The following is a 23,760-nucleotide window of genomic DNA, read 5'->3' on the forward strand; positions in this document are numbered from 1 at the left end:
TGCAAGGGAGAAGTTTCTGGTAACCCAAAGAACTTCTCAATGATGAGAGTTTACAGCACACATTTATAGGATACAATATTCATTACTCATTGATCACACTATCCCTGACACATGCCAGGTTTACGACTTGATCAATGAACTGGATTGTATGGCCCCCAACAAATGTTTGCTGTTATCTCAGCCCCCAACCTTGATGTTGCCTGTTCCCATGGTTTATTGTTGCCTATCTAGTCTCTAATTTCCACTTATCTCTTTTCTTAGTGAAGCAAGGACAGCATGTTTACACAGACTGGTTGAGGCAAAGAGGTACTGAGTTGTACAATCCCAGATTAATGGTCAAGTATCCCATCTGGCCAAAGGGTCCCTCACAACGACAGTGTTTCTTCTAAGATTATTGATGCATTCTAATGTTAAATCTACTAACCTTTGGTCCCACTTCAGTATCAAGTGTCTTTCTTGTTGTATGGCTTGGTTTGGTGATCACATATCAAGGCAGATTCTAATCTGATTCCCACTCTTGGGTTTCTCGACGACTTGTATGGGTAAGACCCAAGGGGTAGGCTCATCCCCAACTTTCTCATTAATGTCAGGTAGGTGTTGAAGTTCCCTCTGTTTCCTGACATGAAATGGCATTCATCGCCATTGCTGTGCAACTGGGGGCACATTAGGATCCACATGCAGCTTGCATGTAACACCTTTAGTTTGCCGATACCAGTGAAGCAATCAGCATAAAGTTCGAGAATGTTTTTGTTATGTCATGGAATCAAATATGTGACTGCAAGCATGTATATATCTGCTGCTGTGTGGAAACTGATAAGCATGTCATATTCTCCAGGTATGGCATAGAATACAGCTTTCATTCTCGTGCCTTTGAATGAAACTGGCATTTGAAAAGTTCCAAGGATTTTCAATGGTTTGCCACTATTGTAAGGGAATTTTTTTAATTCCTAGTTTTCGGTGAATGGGGCAATCTTGAAGTTAGTTGACTATTTTGCCTCCCATAACAGTGACAGATGCTCCTGTGTCTGAGAGCATCTATGTCCAAGAAGCCAATGGTCACTGTCAAATGAGGCTATTTGCTGTGTCTGAGAGGACAAAAGTATATTCAGGATCATCCACCTCTTCATTAGCTACGTTCCCATGCCTTTTTGCTGTGGTATGCCTATGTGACACCCTTCTGCTGGTATTGGTTTTATTAGTTGATTTTGCTGATGAGCGACAAACACAAGCAAAGTGGTTGGGCTTCCAACAAACTTTTACACTGTTTACCAGCAGCAGGACACTTTGTCTGGTATGGATAAGCACCACCACAATGAAAACATTCTTTGGATAAGTCACAACTCTGTTTGTGAGATGGCTGTTGTTGCTTTGCAGGTGAGTTTTTGGCATGTGAGTGATGAATAGTGTTCACAGGAGTTGATATTGGAGTGTGGTCATTCCTGTTAGCAGCCTCAATTTCAGTAGCTCTGGACTCTGAATGGGTGGAAAGTGGCAGTTGCAATAACTCCCAACAGCTCTGGCAGTTTTCTGTCTTTCTCAAGTGCTTTTTGACATAATTGACTGGAGAGACAACCTTCAACTATTTGTGTTTTAATTTCCGTCCAACATGCTCAACATCACCGAAATCACATCTGGTTGCTAGTTGCCTCAGTCATGTACAACGTTGGTTAGTTGTCTCATTTGCTTCTTTCTTAGTGTGTCAGAAGACGATGGTTTTGTCTGTGGTGTTTCTCTTGGGGGTAACATCGGGCGTCAATGCATTTTTTGCTGAGTCATAGTCATTTTGCTCAGGCGTAAGTGTTTCAAAATATCTTCTAATTCTTCACCTCCATAGTGTAGAAGCAAGACCTTTATCCTTGTGTCATCCAGGATTGCAAAACCTGCCATAGCGCCTTCAAAATATCACAGCCACTTGTGCCAACATGGGGATACAAAAGGTAGTAGGTTGGGCATAGACAATGCCATACTGATCAGCAACACTGCAATAGTGCATGGCCAAGGATCTGGAATTGCATTCCTTTTAGAGGAAATTTCTCTGTAATGATCTGAGATGATATTTTTTTGATAGAACGGTTATTTTAGAAAGATCAGTGTGTGAGTATACACTGTGCAACCTTCCAGTGTGTCACTCTAACACAGTCTCCAATTTGAAATGTTGTCTGTAAAAATAATAGATAAAAACCTTCCAAAATTTTCATACCAGAAAGCAATCTTTTTTTTTTACCATCCTCCTTCTGTTTACCTTGTTGCCATTGTGATGTCTCTTGGGACTGGAGTGAGGTTTAACCAGGTTTAGTGTAAGATAGTGAGGCAAAGATTGAGACAGCAGCAGCAGGCTGTTGAAAATAAAGGCTTCTTTATTCTGTTTTGCTTTCACTTTCTCTTATATATGTATACATATATTCTACGTATTCTACAGCAGCTCCAAGTGTACACAAAGCATAATTCAATTGCAATTTCAAAACACTACGACACTACATACTCTGTCCAGACCCTTCATGATTTTGAACACCTCTATCAAATCTCCTCTTAATCTTTGCTTCTCCAAGGAGAACAGACCCAGCTTCTCCAACCTATCCATGTAACTGATATTCCTCAACCCTAGAACCATTCTCTTGAATCTTTTCTGCCCCCTCTCTGATGTCTTATCATCCTTCCTAAAGTGTGGCGCCCAGAACTGGACACAATACTCCCGTTGAGGCCAAACCAGTATTTTATACAGGTTTATCATAACTTACTTGTTTTTGTACTCTATGCCCCTATTTATAAAGCCCAGCTTCCCATATGCTTTATTAACTGCTTTCTCAGCCTGCTTTGCAACCTTCAATGATTTGTGTACATATACTCAAGGTCCTGCACCCCTTTAGAATTGTACCCTTTAATCTATATTGCCTCTCCTTGTTCTTCCTACCATAGTGAATCACTTCACACTTTTCTGAAATAAATTTCAACTGCCACTTTTCACCCATTCCACCAGCCTCTCTGTGCCCTTTTGAAGTTTATCACTATCCTCCTTGCAGCTCATAATACTTCCAAGTATTGTGTAATTTGCAAATTTTGAAATTGTGCCCTGCACACTCAAGTCGAGGTCATTTATATATATCAAGAAAAGCAGTGGTCCTAACGCGGACCCCCGGGGAACCCCATTATATGCCTTCCTCCAGTCCAAAAAGCAACCAATCACAGCTACTCTCTGTATCCTGCTACTCAGCCAATTTCCTATTGATGCTGCTCCTGTGCCTTTTATTCCATGTGCTCTAACTTTGCTGACAAGACTGCTATGTGGCATTTTATCAAATGTCTTTGGTAAGTCCATGTACACCTCATCAACCCTCTCTGTTACCTCATCAAAGATTCAAACAAGTTAGTTAAACATGATTTGCCCTTAATAAATCCGCATTGGCTTTCCTTAACTAATCCACATTTGTCCAAGTGACTATCAATTTTGTCCCAGATTATTGTTTCTAAAAGTTTTCTCACCATCAAGTTTAAACTGACTGGCCTGATGGTGCTATGCTTGTCCTTAAACCCTCTTTTGAACAAGGGTGTAACATTTGCAATTTTCCAGTCCTCTGGCACCACACCTGTATTAAGGAGGATTGGCAGATCATGGCCAATGCTGCCACAATTTCCACCCTTACTTCCCGCAGTATCCTTGGATGCATCTCATCCAGTCCTGGTGACTTATTAACTTTTAAGTACATCCAGCCTATCTAATACCTCCTCTTTATCATTTTTTAGCCCATCCAGTGTCTCAATTACCTCCTCTTTCACTATGGCTTGGGCAGCATCTTCTTCCTTGGTGAAGACAGATGCAAAGTACTCATTTAGTACCTCAGCCATGCCCTCTGCCTCCATGTGTAAATCCCCTTTAGGGCCCTAATCGGCCCCACTCCTTCCTTTTACTATTTGTATGCCTATAGAAGCCTTTAAAATTCCCTTTTATGTTAACTGCCAGTCTCTTCTCATACTGTCTCTTTGCTTCTCCTATTTGTTTTTTCACTTCCTCTCTGAACCTTCTATATTCATCCTCAATTGTATTATTCACCATGACATCTGTCATATGGACCTTTAATCTGCTTCATTTTACTCCATCTTTTTCATCATTTAGGAAGCTCTGGATCTGTTTGCCCTACCTTTCCCACTCGTGAGAATGTACCTTGACTGTACCCAAACTATCTCCTCTTTAAAAGCGGCCCATTGTTCAGTTACAGTTTTGCCTTCCATTCTTTGATTCCAATTTACAAGGGCCAGATCAGTTATCACTCTTCTGAAGTTGGCCCTGCCCCAATTAATTATTTTTACTCTGGATTGCTCCTTGTCCTTTTCCATAGCTAACCTAAATCTAATGCTATAGTCATTCTCCTGAAAATATTCCCCTACTGTCACTTGATTAACTTGCCCACCTCATTCCCCAGAACCAGATCCAGCAGTGCCTCCTTCCTTGTTGGACTGGAAACATATTGATGTAGAAAATTCTCCTGATCACACTCTAGAAACTCTTGCCTCTTCTGCCTTTTACACTGTTACTATCCCAGTCTATATTAGGATAGTTTAAGTCTCCCATTATAACTACACTATAGTTTTTGCACCTCTCTATAATTTCCTTGCAAATTTGTTCCTCCATATCTTTCCCACTAGTTGGTGGCCGATAGAGTACCCCAAGTAGTGTCATGACACTACTGTTGTTTCTTAGCTCTAACCAAACAGATTCTGTCCTTGACCCATCTAAGGCATTCCCCTGTCTCCAGCACCATAATCTCCTTAATCTTTACAGCTATCCCTCCTCCTTTCCTTCATTCCCTGTCTTTCCTGTACAACTTGTCTCCAGGAACGTTTAGTATTCAAGCTGCCCTTTGTTGATCCAGGTTGCCATGATCGCAACGACAACATATTTCCACATGGCTATTTACACCTGCAGCTTATTTACTGTACTCCGCACGTATACATGCAGAAAACCTAATTTAGACCTTATTACATTCCGTCTTACATCGACCCCACCTAATGCCATACAATTTTCTACTCTAGTGCGATCTGTCTCTCCCAATTCTCTGTACACCCTGGTTTTCCTCTCCAATTACCTCTTGGTTCCCACACTCCTGTCAATTTAGTTTAAACCCATCTCAATAGCACTAGCAAATCATCCCGCAAGGACATTGGTCCCAGCTCTGTTTAGGTGCAACCCATCCGGCCTGTACATGTCCCATCTGCCTCAGAACTGATCCCAATATCCCAGGAATCTGAAGCTCTTCCATCTGCACCATGTCTCCAGCCATGAATTCATCGTTTCACTCCTCTTATTTCTATACTTAACTTGTGCATAGTACTGGGAGTAATCCAGAGATTACTACCTTTGAAGTCCTGCTTGTTGGTTTCCTTCCTAGCTCCCAAAACTCTACCTGCAGGACCTCATCCCTCATTCTACCAATGTTGGTACTGATATGTACTGTTATGAAAGTGCTTCTTTTAAAAAATATTTTTTTGAGGATTCATATTTTAGAATCATGGACATTGGTTTATTTGGGAAAACTGAAAAGGACTCCATGGGTGTATTTTACAAGGGTCAATGAGAGGTCTTGTTTGAAAACAACCTTTACTAGAAGTCACATGCCTTAAGCTCAATCAACAACAGAAATCTAGGTGACTTGGGGAGATGTTTTCGGAGAAGTGGCGGCACAGTGGCGCAGTGGTTAGCACCGCAGCCTCACAGCTCCAGGGACCCGGGTTCGATTCCGGGTACTGCCTGTGTGGAGTTTGCAAGTTCTCCCTGTGTCTGCGTGGGTTTTCTCCGGGTGCTCCGGTTTCCTCCCACAAGCCAAAAGACTTGCAGGTTGATAGGTAAATTGGCCATTATAAATTGTCACCAGTATAGGCAGGTGGTAGGGAAATGTAGGGACAGGGTGGGGATGTTTGTTGGGAATATGGGATTAGTATAAATGGGTGGTTGATGTTCGGCACAGACTCGGTGGGCCGAAGGGCCTGTTTCAGTGCTGTATCACTAATCTAATCTTAATCTAAGTGACATGTTACAATTTATGAGGGTCAGAAGTGGATTTCACTTCTGAGATGTTGTTTTGGTTCTGTTAGGGTGTGAACTGTGTTTGAAAATAGTTGGAGATCAACCTGCCAAGGGAGAAACACTCAGCTCATCTTTTCTGCACCTCCCTAAGAGACCCGGAGAAATTCAGTGTGTCAGCTCCTCTTTCTAGGAACATAGGAACAGGAGTAGGCCATTCAGCCGCTCGAGTCTGTCCTGCCATTCAATGAGATCATGGCTGATCTGCAGCCTAACTCCATATACCTGCCTTTGGCCCATATTCCTTAACATCTTTGCTTAACAAAAATCTATCTCAGATTTTAAAATTAAAATTTCTCTACCTCTTTGAAAAACCTGCAATCTAGAGTGGGATAACTGAAACCCCTGATGCCACATTTCCCCTGGAAAGCCTACCAGACTACTTTTCGACATCTCCAGAACAAACTGTTCCAGAAAAAATCCCAGTGATCAATCTCTGTATACTTGGATGCCAGACCAAAAGGGACAACTGACATCCTTCCATATCATCATTTTTATCGTTCAAGAATTAACAAGTATTTGGCCAACGTATTTATTTATTTTTTTTGTAAAAGAGCTCTGCAGAGAAAATCTCTTTAACTGGTGTATATATATATATATATATATAAATAGATATATTCTATGTGTGTGGGGGGCCAAGGTAAAACGGGAAATTTCATATTTCAATCTGTGTGTTGATGCTTTGACCATAAGGGGCAGAGGAAGAGTCATGGTCACAATGAATGGCAATAATGGAGGATATCGGCGCATGCTTGGAGGGCCGAATGGCCTGTTCCTGTGCTGTACTGTTCTTTGTTCTTTGAGATGTCATGTTTCTTCACACTTTATCCAGTTTCTCCCTTCTGACTTCGATCTCACACTGCACACTCTGCACGACAAACTGCAGCTGCATTCAGCATCCATTCATCTCTCTCTGCTCTAAAAGCTAACAGACCCTTGTTCCTCCCTTTCATTCAGTTGATGAAAATGCTGAAGCCCCTATGCCATTGCAGGAAAAGGAGGCCAGCCTACCTGAAGATGGAGCGTCACTCGATCTGATGCTAGCAAGCATCAGTTCAGAAACTAGCACTACAGTTAAAGGTTAGGGTGGAGAAGAAGTCTTTATGTGGTGAATCACCAGTACTTGTGTGCATGAGATCTAGCAGGACAGCACAGTTTGCCAGGTGCTGAGCTCACACACTGGCTGTGGTGCAGATGACTCAGATGCTAACTTTGAGGGCCCAGACTACCGAAGAAATGCTTGGTGCTCTGAGTAGCTGGCCAACAAGCTTCTGTATAAAAGCTAAGAGCGTGGAGGAATCCAGCTCCAACTTGTGTCAGGGCTTTGTGCAGAGCATAGCGACTGTTCTGTCCAACATAGAGTGGGTGGTCAGCTCCATGAACCTGACAGTGGAATCCACCATAATAGAGTCTCTGGGGACAACTCATACAGCTTCCATCTTAGTTCTGGTGACAATTATGGGAGGCTTCCAAGGAATCCCATTATTTCTACATCTTTCTCTTCTGCAGAATTGGAGAAGTGTGGAAGCACTTCTCAAGGCCCAGAACTGCTGAAGGTCGCCCACTATGGCTGTCCGAAGTGTCCTCTATTGAAGCTCAGCAACTATCCAGCTCCCAAGCTCCAGTCACTCGGGATACACCTTGTAGGAGCACTAGGTAATTGAACACACAAGACAGGCAATAAAGGGTTGCACATGCTTAATGATTCCACTTAACTGTTATTCAAATGAGGTGCGGTGTTGAAGTAAAGTTTCTGTTTTCTGGATTTGGGACTGTTCATATTTGTAGGCAGTTGAGCACAAGACCCATGAGGCTGCACTGCAGGAAGGAAGTTGAAGGTTGGGAGAAAAGATGGCAGTGATGAGGAGTGAGGGACTGTTGATGGAGGAATGGTTCTGGTAAAGGGCTTTTGGTTCATTTGCTCTCTTAGAGTTCTGACAGCTCGGGGTTGATGCTGCTCCTACTTTTCCTACTCTTTGCGATATTCTATCTTCTCATCCTACTCCACTTCTTGGTGAAGGTAAGGGCAGTTTCTTCAGTCTGACAAAGTTATACAGCACAAGGTCATATTTGGGCTGCAGGGCTCTTGAAGAAAACATCACATTGGTTGAGATCTTGTGATCAATTCACACTTACAGGCTTTGTTCTGGTTTTCATTACTGAAGGTCAGAATAATGAAAACTATATCAAAAACAGAAAAAGTATGTGTGTTTCAATCAGCAGAAACTTCTCACTCGAGGACAATGACTTAATTTGAATGTTACATGTTGGAGAATCAGTGCAACATTTTGACAAAATGAAATGTTATAATAATTCAACTGAATTTGTATTGCAGCATAAACAAAAAGTGGAGATTATTCATATTGCAAACCTGTAATCCTGTATCATTTGTTATGTCACTGAAGAAGTTCCGTATGGATCTTGCTCCTTTATTATATCTGCTTGCAGATGCATGATCACAGTACATTGTAAATTGCAAACCTGTTTTAAACAAAATGTAACAAATTGCAGCAATTAATTTCAATCGTATTCTGTAAGAGCATAATTTACAGTTGCTGCCTCAGCCTGCGCACTATACAGTAAATCTAAACGACCTTAATCTCTCGTTTTTTGAGCAAAATTAGTATTCACAACAATCTAAATGGTTGCACAGTGAATCCATTATGGTGCACTTGGCTTGTCAAGTAGCATCACATAATGGATCGAATATGAATGTGAGTATGAATGAGCACAGCCATTTTCTCAAAAATAATATGGATCATAAGCTTATTTCTTAAAATCCATCCAACAGCATCCTGGTCTACTGAGAGAAAGTCAGTCAGAGTTCTCCTTCTTGATTGCTTTCCCGGGACTCCTAGGGGAAGGTTCACATCTATGGATGTCACAAGACATCCTGTGAGCTGCTGTGAAGTGCTTTGGGCTATTTTACATGCTAAAGCGTTGTATAAATGTAAGTTGATCTGTTCAGGCCTGTGATGGGCTTGGTTATGATATTCTCCACAGTTCAAAACTCTGCCAAATAGAATTGTCAAGGCTCACACTCAGAAAAGTGCTCCAGTTCTTGGCACTAATTTTCATGAGTACACTTGGCAAAATCTAAAATTGAAACATGGGCCACGTTTTCCCAGCTTATCGGAATTGGGCTGAGAGGCGGGGTGGGGGATGGGGATGGACTATTGGGATGGAAGGTGTCGGGATGGAAGTCCAATGTTTTCACAACGCAACCAGATATTCCCAAGTGAAGCCAGCATGGTGGGAGGACCTCATGCTGATATCTGGCGGAAAGGTAATTAAGCCTGTTAAATGGCAATTAATTTCAATTTTACTGGAGTTTTCAGATTTTTGAAGAATGCACAGGAACCACAGGACTCCAGAGCCTCGCCAGATATAAGGAGATGATGAGCTAGTGGGATGTCAGTTCTGGCTACAATCAGCAGCCATTGTGAAGCGTAATGCGGGCTTGGAGGGCGGAACAGCGTGGGCATTGGCACTGTTAATTGGGAGAAGGGGAAAAGTTGCCAATGCTGCAAGGGCATAGTGCTAGAGTGCCATCTTGGAACTAGCATCTGTGTAGGTAAAGCAGGGAGGCGTAAGAGGCCCTGGTGACTGAGTGAATCCATATGCCATGGGCCTCATTCACAGGTTTTGATTCCACCAGTGATGAGGAGCAGAGAGGAAGAGAGGTGCAGCCAGTGGCAGAGGGGCAGCTGGAGTGCCAGCCTCTGGGGAGGGGGGGGCAATGGAGGAGAAAGGTGCCCCGTGTGTGAAAAAGAGTTAGCCATCTCAGAGGGGCTACAATCCAAGGCTCAGCTAACCTCAGATGTCTGAGCAGCACCATTGCTGAAGACTCTGCCTCTCCAGGGAGGCTGGCACAGAACTGTGTGCCATGATGAAGGACGCGCTAAGCCTCGTGGGAAGTGGTGGGCACCCAGTGCCTGTGGAGCAGAAGGTCATTGTGGTGCTGAAATTCTATGCCTGAGGCTCATTCCAGGGATCCATTGGAGATATGAGTGGGATCTCTCAGTCTGCAACTGATTGCTGCATCAAGATGGTCACCAATGCCAGGATGTGCACTTTCGCACCAATCTGGACAGTCAGGCTGAGAGGTCCATAGGATTTGGATTCCCCCAGGTGCAGGATGTGATCGACTGCATGCATGTGGCCATCATGGCGCCCACTGTTCAGGCTGCAGCCTTCATCAACAGGAAGGGCTTCCACTTGACCACTGAACAATGTACAAGCACTTCCTGCAGGGGTGCTTGCAAGGTTCCTGGGGAGCAGCCACAATGCCTACATACTATGACAGTCCCAGGTTCCAGTCCTTTTCAGACACACGCATGCCTTCAAAGATGGATACTACGTGACAAGGGCTGCTACCCATTGAAGACATGGCTACTGACACCTGTGAGGAGCCCTAGCACTGCTGCAGAGGAGAGATACACCTGCCACTGCACATCCCGGGTGACCATGAGTCAGGCTATAGGGCTTTTGAAAATGCAGTTCAGATGCCTGGATAGATCTGGTGGAGCCCTTCAGTATGCCCCAACAAGGGTCTTGCATGTCATGGTGGTTTGCTGTGCACTGCACAACCTGGTGCAACAGAGGGAGAGCAATTGAACAATGAGGATATTGTGGAGCACCATGCCTCCTCTGACGATGAGGAGATGGAGGAAGATGATGACCAGGCACAGGATGCTGAAAAACCCCAGGGACCACAGGCAAGGTGTCATTTGATATGTGCAAGGGAGGCTCGGGACAGGCACGTTTCACATGATCCTTCGTGACAGATCCATCCAATTCCGAAAGCTTCAGCACTCTGCAGCCTTCTCCTTCATTGACCTTGCCATTTACTTGCACCCGGTGAAACATTAGACTGTGACATGGGGAATGCATTGACTTCACTGGGTGTGGTCCCACCATCACAACCTTTGATGGAGCCAGGATACTCCTGTCATCCCAGCAGCCCACAAGAGATGAAAGGAAACCTTATGCTTTGCCACATCACACATTTATTGGTGAACAAAATTCAAAGGCTAGGCTGCATTGACCCCGAATACAGCTAGGTGCTCTTCTTAAATCTTTTGTGTGCTTCTACATGGTGCTTCCCTTGCGCTGTCAGCTGAGGTGGAGGCTGGCTGCTGACCTTGCTGCTCCATGGCTTGGGATGACCTTGCCATCATCGTCTGGCTGCCCTGAGGCTTGGAGGGTCCTGGAATACTGAGGGCTTCCTGCACAAGTGCAGGAGCTCCTCTGTTGTCATGGCTAAGGGGAGCTGTCCAGAGGCTATGCGCACCTTGGCATGGATGGTGAACATGTCCATCTAGGCCATGAGTGTTGCCATGTCTCTGCTGTGTGTGCGCTTGGCTTCCTTCATGAAGAGAGTTGATACCCTCATGGACAACCATATCCAGCAGACCACACACTGGCCATCGCCAACTCTATGAGCTTTTTGCAGCAATGGCTGCAGTCTGCCATTGGGGAGAGTGGGGAGCTAGCCTGGACTCACTCTCAGGTCCTCAACCTCTTCACATGAGCAGGGAGGTACAGGTGGGCCTTAAAAGGGCAAAGAAGAAATACCTAATGCATCTGGGGGCTCCTCTCAGGGTGGTCCTGGTGTGGGCAGCGGCCCCTCTGCCAGTGACTGGGTTGGCATTCCTTTTCTAACAAGCTCATCCTCATTCATAGCCACATGTAAGCCCCTTAGGAAAGCAGTGTGTGGTGCACTCAACTGAGCTGATCACATGAGGTTATTCACTCGCTTGCAGCACTGCAGCCAGGTTCTGGGACAATTCCAAGGATGTTGACCTCCTCTGCAATCTCTGTCCAGGCTTGCTTGGTCTGGTGGGCAGGTCTCCTCCTCCCCTCTGGGAGAAGAGGATCTCCCAGCTTGCCAGAGCAGCCTGGAGGAGAACCTGCAGGGAGGCATTGCTAAACCATGGGGCCACCCAGGATCTTCCCTCTGCCATTCTTTGACAGGCCCTCTGTAGCAGCTCTTCCACTCAGGCTTCTTTATGGCTGGATGGATGTTTAAGAGTAATGGCAGCCCTTTAAATATGGCGCCAGCACTTCCAGCAGTGTGACCTCACAACGCCACCGCCATGTTATAAGACGCCTCCTCCACCTGCCGACAGTTAATTGGCTGCCTGCCGCTGAATACCGCTTCTCAGCTTGCCACCCACCTAAGTGGCAGCGGCTCATGCTTCTGATCCCAGTGGCAGGACCTTGGGCATCACTGAAAAATTTAGCCCAATGACTGTGACCTAACTGGTAACAGCTGCTTCTAATTCATCAAAGACTTTGTCAACTGTTAACAGCTGTAACAGCAAGTGACTACTTGCAATGCAAGATACACCTGTTCAGTGTACTGCAGAAAGCCTTTATTAACAGCCTCTTGGCAATTAATTTTGCAACTACAAAACCTCAAAATATCCTCACACTCAGTTTGAGCATTTTAGGACGGAGGTGTAGTCTATTTAGCTTTTTATCTTCACTGAAGCTCGTTTTCCTCAGCTGAAGCTTTATTTTCAAAATGCAGCCTTTAATATTCAATTTAGGTCTCCACCAACGGAGAAAATCTGGTGCTGACTTTATATACTACAGATAGTATTGAATTATATTGTTTTATTACCTTTTAAATTTTTTTATTCATTCGTGGGATGTGAGCGTTGCTGGCCAGGCCAGCATTTATTGCCCATCCCTAATTGCCCTTGAGAAGGTGGTGCCTTCTTGAACCGTTGCAGTCCTTGGGATGTAGATGCACCAACAGTGCTGTTAGGAAGGGAGTTCCAGGATTTTGACTCAGCAACAGTGAAGGAACGGCGATATAGTTCCAAGTCGGGATGGTGTGTGGCTTGGAGGGGAACTTGCAGGTGGTGGTGTTCCCATGCATCTGCTGCCCTTGTCCTTTCAGATTGTAGAGGACGTGGGCTTGGAAGATGCTGTCAAAGGAGCCTTGGTGAGTTGCTGCAGTGCATCATGTAGATGATACACACTGCTGCCATGGTGCGTCAGTAGTGGAGGGAATGAATGCTTGTAGATGGGGTACCAGTCAAGCGGGCTGCTTTGTCCTGGATGGTGTCAAGCTTCTTGAGTGTTGGAGCTGCACCCATCCAGGCAAGTGGAGAGTATTTCATCACACTCCTGACTTGTGCCTTGTAGATGGTGGACAGGCTTTGGGGAGTCAGGAGGTGAGTTACTCGCCACTGAATTCCCAGCCTCTGACCTGCTTTTGTAGCCACAGTATTTATGTGCCTGATCCAGTTCAGTTTCTAGTCAATGGTGACCCCCAGGAAGTTGATAGTGGGGGATTCAGCTATGGTAATGCCATTGAACATCAAGGGGAGATGGTTAGATTGTCTCTTGTTTGAGATGATAATTTCCTGGCACTTGTGTGGCACGAATGTTACTTGCCACTTATCAGCCCAAGCCTGGATGTTGTCCAGGTCTGGCTGCAAATCCAGAGTGCAAATCCAATCCATCTTTTCTTTGCCCTAATTTTCTATCATTTGTTCCCCCTTTCCCTCTATCCTGAAGGTGTTAACTCCTCGCTGCAGTATCCCATCCAAGTGATCATTATTTTAATCTGGGGCCTGATGGCGTATGCGGCAACGCAACCCAGCCTGATGCTGTGCTCCATATATATGTTCTTTGAATAAGTGTCACTGGATAGCAATTGGAAGTGGGAATCCTGACTAATTTTACCCTCCCTAAATTAACATGGTAAATGAACCTTTATTATCTTGCAGCACTTTTTCAGGAATCCCTCAGGGAAATGTATTTGGCCCATTTTGTTTCTGATCATTGTCAATGACATTGAGGATACCATGAATGACCACCATTTTGTTAATTCTCCATTGATAAAACAAGAAACTCACCCCATATGTCACAGTTACATCTTTGGTGTTCTACAATGCTTATGATGAAGCACAGCAGCCCCATTTTGTGTGCCACAGGAAATATTCAAACCTAAATTCATTGTTGACATAAATTATCAAGACAAGTTTATGGCAAAATTTTAGATGCCACTTCTGCTCATGGAACTCTCTCCAGTTAGTGAAGATTTTATGCATTAGGCTACATGTAATGATGCCACTTGAAATTCTCCAGATACTTCAGTGTTCTCAGCCGTCCCCAATGTCAGTTCTGTGAGACACCTGAGCGTGTTACAATTGCATCTCGTTACATGGTGTTGCCATGCCACCAAATTAAAAAGGGAGATAATACCAATTATAAAATTAAAATTAGTGGATACTGATTGTTCAGTATTCTTTAGGTGCTCTCCGTAACGGGGATGATTATATTCAAACTTGATGCTAATTCAAGCTATTAGTTCGCCCTACAGCTTTATGCCTCAGCTGATCTTCCAATTGCCAGCAGTGTTGCTATCTGGCTTTAAAGTAAATTTTGTACTTGTGCAGACTGAAACTGCTAAGGGTGGAACTAACAGATCACCTTAGCACCGCTATAAAGGTCCTGAACCACCTTTTCTAATCCTCTACGTTTCAGGAACTGAAAGTTAAGATTTTGATTTAAGATGTATTAGTGACTAACTTACATACATGCCCCCTAGTTCTGTTCTCCCCCATAAATGTAAATGTCTTCTCTATGTCTACCCTAGAAAACCCTTTCATAATCTTAGAGACCTTTATCACATTACCCTTCAATCTTTTCTTTTGTAGAGAAAACAGCCTCAGCCTGTTCAATCTTTCCTGATAAATATAGCCTGGTATCATTCTAGGAAATCTTTTTTTCACCTTCTCCAGTGCCTCTATATCCTTTTTCATAATATGGAGACCAGAACTGTTCACAGTACTCTATGTATGGACTAACTGAGGCTCTTAAACAAGTTTAACCTAGCTTCTCTGTTTTTCAATTCTATCCCTCTGGACATGAACCCCAATGCTTTCTTTGTTTTTTAAATGACCTTTTTAACCTGCATCGCTACTTTTAGTGATTCGGTTATCTGTACCCCCGATTCCTCTGCCCCTCTCCCACATTTCGAAGCTTATATTTCAAGGAGCATGTGGCTTCCTTTTTCTTCCTACCAAAATTTTTAACCTTAGTCTTGTCTATATAGAAGTTCATTTGCCAATTACATGTCCACTCTGCAAATTTATCAATGTCTTTCTATATTTTGTCGCAGTCTATTCTGTATGAACTACAACCTCCAATTTGGCATCGCCTGCAAATTTTGAAATTATATTTCTGATTCTCCAATTGTTTATGTAAATGGTGAACAGTGGTCCCAGCACCTATCCTTGTGAACATTATTCCCATCTTTTGTCAGCCTGAATAACAACCTTTCATCCCAACTCTTTTTTTTCCCGTTTTGTACACCATTTGCTATCCATTCTGTTACTTGTCCCATGATGCCACATGTTCTGACCTTAGTCATGAGTCTATTATGTGGTACCTTATCGAAGGCCTTTTGAAAATCATAACTCGCTACATAAAAAATTTTCATCTCACCACTAAATTCTTTTGTCAATTATCTTAGAAGGTTCTTTCTCTTCCTCAAGGCTGTTATTTGTTGTGATTTCATCACATTCCTGAATGCTACAGGCAATACATTTTGAAAATTTAATGACATGGTCAGTTTTAATTACTGCCAAGCAATCTGTTTGGCACTGAAAATGATCTTTAACAAGTTTGGAGTCTCAGTCAGATATTAATTGTTGTTGGAGTTTTTTAAAGTTTTATTTTACTTTTTCTGTTTATTTTATCTCTCTCAATATAATTTCTCTTTCCTTCTTTTTGTTTTGTTTCTGTGCTTGATTTGACATTGAATGTCGTTAAGAGAGTACTTATTCTGTAATGGACAAGGCTGAATGTTTTCTGGCGAGTTTAGTTTGCTACTATATCAGGTAAATACAGCAACTTCATGACTTCAATGTGTTTCAATTGTAAGTCTCTCAGCAAGATTCCATTATCAAGCAGGTTCAGGAGGAGCCGGGATTCTTGGACAGTAGCTTCTTGATTTACACATTTAATTGCGTATGTGCAATCATTGGAAGTTGCTGTCCTGTTTGTATGTTAATAATGGTTAGCACTATTAGACTCGCAGTTACTTTTCCCACAAAATACTGCCCATAAACTGTAAAGAAGGCAAAAAAAGATTTTGAAGTAATCTAGCCAGTGCACATTATCTTTCTGGTTCAGCACTGCTTTATTAACAATTCTTCAGTCTGATTGGTTAAGGACATACATGATTGCTTGTCCTGTTAACAGGTCCCAGATGCTCTTTAGAGGGCACTGCATTGCTTTTGATTGTTGCCTGACAGGATCCTCCAGTGCAAAAGGCCATAAAAAGCCTTATGGGCAAGTGCAAGTGCAACAGTGACCACTATTCCAGCCTTTACAGTGGTTACCAATGCAATGCAGCAGTAGGATATGGGTTTTCACCTGTAGCTTCCTGTAAGGTTTGCCTGGTGGGAATCAAAATCAAGTGCAGCTGCTAACATGCTTTGTAATGGGCTGAAAGAAAGAATTCTAACTGTATTCCTGGTATAGGAATAGTGTGCTGAATGGATAGAGAGGGATATGATATAATTTTTAAAGACTAAGTGGAAAAATATTGAATTAGCATGATAAAACTTAGGTATTGAAATTATGGCATGATATACTGTTGTATGACTGTCAAAGACAATAGGCTGAAACCCTTCTCTCTCTTTCAGAAGGAATCCTGTTTTGTATTGCTGAAAATAGAGACATGTAAAAGCTTTTCGCCTTGCACTCATCAGGACAATCCACAAGAATACCAGTGTAAGGGAAAATAATGACTTTATACTGTATGAGAAGAGAGTGCTCATTGGTTGGCAAGTGAACTCTGATTGGTAGAGGCATTGCCATGGAGACTGTACCAGTTTACAGTGACTGACAGTTAACTGCCAAGCTTTGTTTGAAATTTAAACCAGGCATCTTGACTCTGGTCAAGGCATTGCCCTGAGGAATGAGCCAGCGAATGGCTGTCACTTATTTTGTTGAGCTGAAACAGGCGCAATATTTGTACATGTTCTTATGGTCTGCAAAGAACAGGGCCATATATATTAATATATGTAGCTCCCAGTATGCGTAAATGCACCACACTGCGAGCCCTACTGACAATCCTAAATTGGTTGTCAGCATAATTCTTAGCACACTGAGGATTATTTAGCAAATGTTGTCCAATCGCGGATTCACATCTAATGCTGGACACTATGTTTTGAGTTTTGCAAGCACGGGCTGGTTGGGTAAGGCTTGTACCTTGCCCGTTGCGAGCAGTGGAAGGGACATGTTGTTTTATATGATCCACCAGTCTTTGGGACGTATGGCCTATATACCTAGTGTTACAACCAGGTGAGAAAGGGGTCTAGAGTTCCCTCTCAACCTTCACCTGGTCTTACTGTAACAGGGTTTAATTTTAAACACACCATTTTTTTAGCTCCCCCTTAGTGAATCCTTGTTCACTAACTTCCAATTATCAGGCAAAGAAACTAGCCAAACAGGTTTTCTTAGGTTTAGTGAAAAAAGGTTGAACTTCATTAGACTTAAACTCTAATTCAGTTAATGCCTACGGATACGCAACGTGCCCATGTTAGAATGCATACGTGATACACACATGCAAATAGAGACAGAAAAGAGCAAAAGAAATAACGTGGCAAAGTTTGAGGCAATATCTGAAGATGGTTTTGTTTACTGTCCTTTGAGCTCGCTGTAAAGTCCTTGATTGTAGGTAGGTCTTGCTTTTCATTGGGGCCCAGTATTCTTCTTAAACCTTGTCCGATGTAGGAGATTTTTCTCTCTTGAGGTTCATGTATCCTCAGTGGGTCCAGAGGTTTGTGAGAAAGAGATGGGAGCAGACAGGAGAGGTCTTCTCACTCCAGGGGCAAAGTCTTTCTGAGTTCAAAAACTCAGCGGCTATTTCAAAAAACTCTGGACCAGCCAGTTAGTCATGTGACCATCTGGTTTAACCAGTCCTGGCTTTTGTGGATTGTATCACCTTAGCAGTGTCTGGAATGCTCTTCCTTATGCCTTCAATGTCTGGTGATCAAAATCCATTGTGGGTTGAATGTGTCAGGGATTGGTCCTTTTGTCTCCACAAGCACTGTCTGTTAGAATTCAAATGTTTTTTCAGCTAAGCGTCTGGCAGCCCTTGTAACAGGCCCACTTCTTCCCAGCAACAGTTTAAAATCAATGTTCATCTGACAAAATTAATATGCCTCATTCTTGGCAGGTGGGGGCCTGCATGACACTAGCCACTGGCATTGAAATTCAAGTATCACATTTTTCGTGTGTGATAAGCAGGATGTCTTTTTGGCTTGTTGGCAGCATCCTGTTCGTGGCGAACACCACATGTATTGCTACTGCATAGTAGTAGCATGAAACACCTAGCTTCACCTGTTGCTCAAATTTTTGGGTAATTTGAGGTAGACTGGGCACCTTTCAGAGCCTAAAATGACGGCCTTAGGCCCGTTCATAAGTCTGCGCGATATACAGCGAGAAATGATCTGATCAGGGTAGCCATTGTCATGCAGCATGTCTTTGATTCGCCCTATTTCAGCATCAAGCTTGCATGGTGAGCAAATGGCTTGGGCCCTATTTACAAAGTTGCCGATAAAGCCAATCTTACTTTAAGAATCCCAACGCGTGTATTGACCAGTGAAAGTAGGTTTTTGGTAGACTGTGGTAGAGAACCCCTTAGCAGATTTCTCAACCAGTACATCAAGGAAAGGGAGCTCATTTGACTGCTCCATTTCAAAGGTAAATTTGAGAGCAGGATGGAGCCCATTAAGACTTGTAAGGAAATTATTGCATGCAGCTGCAGATTCAAATATAGCAAACGTATCATCTACATATCAGAAATATGTAAGAGGTAGGAGGTTATGTGTCATTCCCTCAAAGGCACGTTTCTCATTTAACCCAACAAAGATGTTTGCGAGAGCAAACAAAGACATCCTGCGTGACAATGGCTACCCTGATCAGATCATTTCTCGCTGTATATCGTGCAAACTTATGAACGGGCCTAAGGCTGTCATTTTAGGCACTAAAAAGTGCTCCTCTCTATCTCAAATTAACTTGGAAGGGTAATGTATCCTAAAAAATTTGAGCAACAGGTGAAGTTAGCTGTTTCACGCTGCTACTATGCAGTAGCAACACGTGTGGTGTTCACCACTAACAGGATGGGGCCGTCAAGCCAAAAAGACGTTCTGCCTATCACACAAATGAGTAATGTGATGTATGATTTTCAATGCCAGTGTGATGCTAGGTATATAGGCCATACGTCCCAAAGACTGGCGGATTGTATCAAACAACATGTCTCTTCTGCTGTTCGCAATGGGCAAGGTACAGGCCATACCCAACCAGCATGTTCGACAATATGTCTCTATTTTCAGCAATGCTCAAGTTCTGTACTATCAAACGACTAACTGTATCCCCTTTTATTTGAAATAGTTAAATGCAGGTGATAAAATAATGGAGAGAGAAATTTCAGGCAAATAAATATTTGTACAATGGTATCCAATCTCATATTTCAGGACGCTAGCTTTTATGTTTTAGAACGTGCTTTCTTGGTTCCAAATAATGCTGCCATTCTTCCTCTGTAATCAGAACAGTCATTTAAAATGATTAGAAGTAAAGCTATTGAGTAAAAAGTACTAGCAGCTCAAGAAATATATTTCATAGTACATCTAACTGAACAGCACTGATAATATCTGGAAATTGGGTATATTACACATGTTCAGACTGCACAATTCAAATTCAAAACTCCAGGCAAAATGTATCATGCCAAAAATTAGGATTTTGGAAAAGCCTGAGGCCTTCAAGTAAAAACTTCAATAAAGGAATTGGCAAACACAAAAGATAATTCAGGGATTAAATTTAACCATGATGTGATGTTTTGTCATTTTCAATTTTGTTTAAAATGTATTTGGCAGATTCGAAATGTCAGTTACTGTGGCAAAAATAGTGATTCAACAACAATTTTCACAAACATTTTGAACGATTTAAGTGAACCCGGGGATTAGATTTCTTAATCTCAGAATTATATACACTCATTATAATATAGCAGTTATTGTGTATCACAGTAAAATCTCTAACATTGAAAATACCTGCCACAGTGCCACCTCGAGGAATAACAAGTATTGCAGATACTTTGTAATGTGTTTTCAATTAAATGCACGTCCCATGTACTGAATATGATATGTATTAGATTTTAAGTGTCGTGTAGATTGTTATGTATGGAATTGCAGCAGCCATTTTAAACATTGTAAAATACCACAAATAACAATGATATAAATGGCCATTTAATCTACTTTTGGTGATAATGTTTGAGGGACACGAGGATGGGTTCGCTTCTTCAAATATTAACATCAGATCTTGATTGTCCACCTCCACATCCAGACTGGGCTTCAGTTTTATCCCTTATCCAAAGAACAGAATTCCTTCAACAGTGCAATAGAGTGTCAGTCTAAATTACATATTCAAGGCCTGAAATGGAGCTTGAATCCACAACCTTATGTCTGACAGCAAAGCGTATCACCAACTGAGCCAAGCTGTCATTGATCTTTTGGCTTTTTTGATAAAACTCTAGCTTGTGATTTACAAAGTTACAGAGATCTAGGCAGACAATAAAATAAAATCCATTAACATGCAAGGCAGCGGCCACTTCATTATTATTTAATTTTTCCACAACTTCATAGAGAGACATTACACTGGTCAATGTCAAAGCCTCATGCAGCAATCACTAATCCTCTTGTTAGTTATACTACCAATTTCAAAGAACTCGCAGAAATATGTGCTTATGAGAAATGTATCATGGGAATTATCTCCCAATTAGATTCCTGATATTTCCTCTGAATAAAAATTTGGAAACCTAACTATATTGAAATGGTAAACTGCAAGATCCAATGATGCACTATGTTCCGGCATCGAAGATACTGAATTTTCAAAGCAAACAATTTCTAAAGCAGAAGGGAAAATGGCTTCAAATTATAAAATATCACAGACTGAAAAGTACTGATCTACTCTGATTTATCTGCAAACTTGGTTGAATGACATAAAATCTATGGCAAGGTCAAGAAAATGTTTCAGCAGCAGTGTTTGATTATCAGTGGTGCACCCAGCAAAATTAATAATTTTTCACCAGGAGGCAAGAAAATCAGACATCTGATCATTACAATTTGGTATATTTTTGTTCTATTTAAGTACAAGGAAAAGAAGAAATGAGTAACTGGCTCAGAAAAGGTTAACTGAACATTGTGAAGCAGCAGGCAATGCCTTTCTCATCATAGACCAGATCCTGAAAGTGTCAAAAAGTAATAGAATGTGAAAAGCATATGCAGAGCTTAAACTTCAACAAAAATAAAATGTCTTTCCTGTTTGATAAAGGGCAGTAATTAACAACAAGTTGCATTTATATAGCTGCTGTAACAGCAAAAATTGCCCCCAGGGTGCATCACAGAGGAGTGAGGAAAAAATGGCGACTGAGTCACAGAAGGCATGGTTAGGAGAGAAAAACTTTGATCCAAGAGGTAGGTTTTAAGGAGGATCTTCAAGGAGGTAGAAAGACATAGGGGTTTGTGAAGGGGATTCCAGTGAACCAAAGCAGCTCGATGGAAATGAAAATCAGGAGAGATGTAAAATGGACTGCCAATTCCCTATCATGCAAAGTCAAAATTATCTCGTGTTCAAATCTTACTAGTTTGAGAACTTGAAATCAGTTTTAAAGATATTGGAAATAAATAGCTGGGATCCATAAAACTGGCAATGAAGGTTTTGGATTGTTGTAAAAACCCAACCCAATTAATATCCCCCAGGGAAGGAAACCTGCCATCCTTACCTGATCTTGTCTGACCTACGTGTGACTCTCGTCCCACACCAATGTGGCTGATTCAACTGCCCTTTGAAGTGGCTGAACAAGCCACTCAGTTGGTTCAAACTACTATTCAAAAAGAAGGCCCACCTCCACCTTCTCGAAACAACTAGGGATGGGCAATAAATGCTAGCTATGCCAGAGGTCCCTACACGTGGAGACTGAATTAAAAAAAAAACAGGTGCCAGTGATGCCCTTTACTTCTGAAGGTTGCATCACTGCTACTTCTGTGATGCTTTTTGATACTATTAAACTCCCACTGACAAGTGGCTGCTTATGTGTTCTTCACAGAAGATGTACTCAAGAAGCCTCCTGATTGGTGAAGAACAGTAAGCATCTATTGGTTTTACTAAATTCCTTCCCTCATGGTTGTCTGTATGCATATTCCAAGTAAGTTGAAGCCAGCTGTTGCATAGGGTAATTTATTTCCACCTGCCTTAGCATTGTTGTGGAACGAACAATATGGGAAGGAACAGGAAGGAGCTCCTATTGAAGGAATATCACAAGTTAAGCTCTAAATTTAAAAACAGGACCTCGAGCATAATAAGCTCTGGATTATTGCCCGAGCCATATGTAAATTGGCATAGCAGCAGACAGATTGAGAGTTTTAACTTGTGGCTAAAGGGCTGGTGTGGGAAACAAGGGTTCCTTTTCATGGGACACTGGCATCAGTCCTGGCACAGGAAGGAGCTGCACCAATGAGACGGGCTCCACCTGAACCAGGATGGGACCTTGTCTTAGCAGAAAGGGTAAATAGGGAGGTGGCAAAGGCTTTAAACTAATACGATGGAGGGATCTACAGGAAACGTAAGCAGTCTAAATATAAACAAAACGAGGAAGAACACACGAAAGAATAAAGTAAGGGAGGACATTGATGGCAAGGGAATAAATAGAGTTACAGAATACAAGTCTAAAAAGGTGGTTAAACATAAAGTAAGAGAAATCCTATTAAAATGAGTTAAAATTACTATACAGCAATGCATACAGTGTCCATAATTAAACAGGGGAGCTGGAGACAAACATGGGTTGGGAGGAACCAGACATAGTAGGGATTACTGAGACATAGCTACAAGAAAATCAGGACTGGGAATTAAACATTGCAGGTATAACATATTTAGAAAAGATAGAGAGAAAAAAAGGGGAGATGAAGTAGCTGTACTTATTAGGGATAACAATGGCAGTAGAAAAAAGAGATGCAGCTATCAGCAAGACTAAAATGGAATCCACATAGATAGAGATAAGAGATAATGAAGGATCAATCACACTAATAGGTGTAGTCTACAGACTACCTAATAATGGAAGGGAGGTGGAGGAATAAATATGCAGACAAATCAGAGAATTGAGTAAAAAACATATAATAATGGGGATTTTAACTAGCCTGATATTAATTGGACAGAAGAGGTAAGTAAAGGGGATAAAGGAATGGAGTTCCTACAATATATGGAGGACTCCTTTCTAAACTAATATGTGAAAAGCCCCACGAGGGAAGATTTGCTTTAGATCTAGTAATAGGGAATGAACCAGAGCAGATAAGAGAAGTAAAAGTAGGGGAACATCTCGGCAATAGTGACCATAATACAATACACTTTAAGATGAGAATAGAGAAGGACATAATTATGACAAAAATAAGTTAATAGATTGGAGAAGAGCTGATTTTGAGGGGCTGAGAATAGAACTTGGGAAAATAAAATGGGCAACAATATTGGAAAGCAATGATGGAAAACATTTAAAATAGTGTTCAACAGAGTGCAGGAAAAATATATTCCATTAAAAGGAAAGAATAAACTGAACACTAGTGAGAGTCCATGTATGAATGAAGACATGAGAATAATTGGGA

Source organism: Heterodontus francisci, chromosome 27, assembly GCF_036365525.1.
Source record: "Heterodontus francisci isolate sHetFra1 chromosome 27, sHetFra1.hap1, whole genome shotgun sequence".
Taxonomy (NCBI): Eukaryota; Metazoa; Chordata; class Chondrichthyes; order Heterodontiformes; family Heterodontidae; genus Heterodontus; species Heterodontus francisci.